The sequence below is a fragment of the Ursus americanus genome, chromosome 10, assembly GCF_024610735.1.
Source record: "Ursus americanus isolate L20-20 chromosome 10, mUrsAme1.1.p, whole genome shotgun sequence".
Classification (NCBI taxonomy): Eukaryota; Metazoa; Chordata; class Mammalia; order Carnivora; family Ursidae; genus Ursus; species Ursus americanus.
Genome location: NC_142136.1, coordinates 75,918,610 through 75,922,448, shown reverse-complemented (window position 1 = coordinate 75,922,448; position 3,839 = coordinate 75,918,610).

Below are 3,839 nucleotides of genomic sequence, written 5' to 3'. Positions count from 1 at the left end.
ATATATATATATATATATATATATATATATATATATATATATATTAGATTGAATTAATTTGGACTCTTTTTTTATTGCTTCTTTCTTTGTAACTTTTTAATCTTTTTTTCTTCTTAGTAACTTCTTAAGTATACACTTAAATTTCATTTTTTAAAAAAGATTTATTTATTTATTTGGGGGAGGCATGAGCGGGATGGGCAGAGGGAGAGAGAGAGAGAAAATCCCAAGCAGACTCCGTGCTGAGTGCGGAACCCAACGTGGGGCTTGTTCTCATGACCCTGAGATCATGACCTGCACCAAAACCAAGGTTCAGACGCTTAACCATCTGCACCACCCAGGCACCCTTGTCTTTATTCTTTTCTAAAATAAGCATCTAAGTCTTTAAATTTTCATGAAGTACTGTTTTTCCTATACCCCTACAAGTTTTCAAATATGGTGTTTCTTTTTTTTTTTAACTTCATATTTGTTTTATTTATTTTTTTTAGGTAAACTCTACCCCCAGCACAGGGCTCAAGTTGCATGCTCTACTGACTGAGCCAGCCAGATGCTCCTCAAATATGGTGTTTCTATTATTCATTTATAAATATTTTAAATTTTCCACTATGATATCTTCTTTGACCCATTTTCAGAAGTTTTTCTTTAATTTCCAAATATAGGGACTTTTGTTTATCTTTTTGTTAACACATTGTCTTGTGCTTAGAGAATGTGACCTATGCGATATTTCTGTTAAATGTAGAGACTTGCTTTATTTTAATTTTTGTAAATATTCCCTTTGTGTTTGAGAAATTGTTCATTCTCTAATTATTGGATCCATTCTAGATATGTCCAGTAAGTCAAGATTGTTTGTATATTTTCTAATTCTTTTATAGCTATAGTTGCTATTGTTTTTTTGTTTATGTGACTTGTCTTATTTCATGTTTGGGAAAAATATATTGAACTCTCCCCAGTCATACATATCTTATGATGGCAATTTGTCACTTTCTTCCTGCAGTTCTAGCAGTATTTCTTTGTTTTTTCATTTTGAGGCATATACATTTTGGAATTGTAGTAATTTGTTGGTGCACTGAATCTTTTTATCATCATGTAGTGATATATTCTTATTAGTGCTTGTGGTCAGAGAATTTCTTTTGTCTTTTGCTTATTAGTTTCCTGGAATTCTTTTTCCATATGTAAAAGTGAGTTAAAATTTACTTTAAATTTTTCCATATCTGTATGTTTTGCTTTTTTGTGAACACCATATGGCTGGGCTTTGCCTGTCTTTTATCTGAAAAGTTTAGTTCACTAACTTTTATTGTGATTATACACATATTTAAATTTGTTTAAATATCTTACTTGGTGCCTTCTTTCTATTTGACTACATTTTCCTATGCTTTTTTACTTCTTTCTTGCCTTTTAAGTATTGATATTTTTTTAAAAAAGAATTGTTCATTTAATTCACTTTCTGTCTACAGGTTGGAAATGACACATTCTATTTTTGTATTTGAAATCTTGTGCATACTTATCAACATTAAAAGTTAATATTTTATCCCTCTTCTTTTGAACAGTTCAGGTCCTTAGAACACTTTAGGTCTGATCACTTTATCCCAATTTATGTGATATTTTTATTCAACATTTTATTCTAGCCTTATCTCTCCAAATCAAACATTATTATTGATTCAAAAGATTTTCCTGCATTCTAAGCAAGTTATTTGCCCACTGTTCCTTCCTGCATCTCAGTCCCTCCTTCTGAGATAATTTTCCCTTTTCCTGGATACATTTTTTATAAGTTCCTCTAGTGTAGTCTATTACTAGCAAACACTTGGCTTTTTCAATTATCAGGACATTATTTTAACTTTGTCTTGAAATACAACTTTTCTGGGTACACAATTCTGGACTGATAATCATTTATTCTTAGATTTTTAAAGATATTCTACTGCCTTCCTACTTCTATTATTGCTTCAGAGACCAGTTGTGGTTTCTTGGCGATCTGTCCTTTTGCTCTTAAGATACTCTCTTTATCTGTGTCAAACAATAATTTACTAAGATGCATCTAGCTGGGGATTTTTAGAACTTCCTCATGTTCAAAACATGTTTTGCTTCCAATGTCTGTGAATCCATGTCTTTCTGGAAAATTCTGTCATTACCTTTCAACTTCTGTCTTTTCTCCATTCTGACAGGTTTTGCCTTTTATTAGACTTTTACTTTCTGTTTTTCTATATCTATTAATGCTTCTTTCAAATTTCCCACTTTCCTATCCTTCTATATACATTCTGAGGTTTTTTTTTTTTTTTCAGATCAGTGTTCCAGTTCACTGACTTCTCTTCAGCTTTCTATGCTGTTTTATTTTTTGGGTTTAAAATTTTTCAACAACTGTTATTAATGTATTTGTTAATTTTTTTATTGTGGTAAGATGCACTTACCATAAAATTTACCATCCTAACCACTTTTAAGTGCACAGCTCAGTGGTATTAAATACAGTCACATTGTTGTGCCACCATCACCACCATATATCCCCATAACTCTTCATCTTGTAAAACTGAAACTCTATACTCACTAAACAGCAACTCCCCATTGTCTTTTCCCCCAAGCCCTGGCACCCACCATTCTACTTTCTGTCTTTACGATTCTGCCTACTTTACATACCTCGTATAGTGTATTCATACACTGTTTGTCTTTTTGTGACTAGCTTATTATTACCTAGCATAATGTCATCAAGGTTTATCCATGTATAGTGCATTGCAGATTTTTTTTTCCTTTAAGACTGAATAATATTCCATGGTATGTATAACCATATTTTGCTTATCCATTCATCCATCAATGAACACTTGGGTTGCCTCCACATTTTAGCTGTTATGAATAATGCTTATGTGAACATGAGTGTACAAGTATCTCCTTGAGACCCTGCTTTCAATTCTTTTGGGTGTATATCCAGTATTGGAGTTGCTGGATCATATGGTAATTCTGCTTTTAATTTTTTGAGGAGCTGTTTTCCACAGTGACTGTACCATTTTACATTCCTACCAATAGTGCACAGAGGTTCCAATTTCTCCATATTCTTGCCAATGCTTATTGCCGCCGTGGTCTCCTTCTCCTCCTCCTCCTCCTCCTCCTCCTCCTCCTCCTCCTCCTCCTCCTCCTCCTCCTCCTTCTTCTTCTTCTTCTTCTTCTTTAAATAGTAGCCATTCTTATGGGTGTGGGGTGATATCTCATTATAGTTTTGATTTGCTTTTCCCTGGTAATTAGTAAAGTTGAGCATTTTTTCATGTGCCATTGGCCATATCTTTCTTGGAGAAATGTCTAAGTCTCTTGGCTTTGACCTTTGAAATGTTTATTCAAGTTTCTATATATTCTAGATATTAATTCCTTATCAGATACATGATTTGAAATATTGTCTCCCATTCTGTACGTTAACTTTTTACTCTGTTCCTAGTGTCTTTTGATCCATAAAAAATTTTAAATTTTTATAAATGTAACTTGTCTATTTTTAATTTTATTACCTGTGCCTCTGTGTCGTATCTAAGAAATCATTGCCAAATCCAATGTCATGAAGTTTTATTCTATACTTTCTTCTAAGTACTTTTTTTATATCTTATGTTTAGATCTTTAATCCATATTGAATTAATTCTTGTATATGGTATTAGGTAGGATCCAACTTCATTGTTTTCATGTGGATCTCCATTTTTTCCTGCATCATTTATTGAAGTCCTATCCCCATGAAATGGTCTTGGCACCCTTGTCAAAAATCATTTGATCATATACATGAGGGTTTATTTCTGGGCTCTCTGTTCAACTCCAATGGTATATATATTTGTCTTTATGGCAAACATATATGTTTTAATTACTGCAGTTTTGTGGTAAGT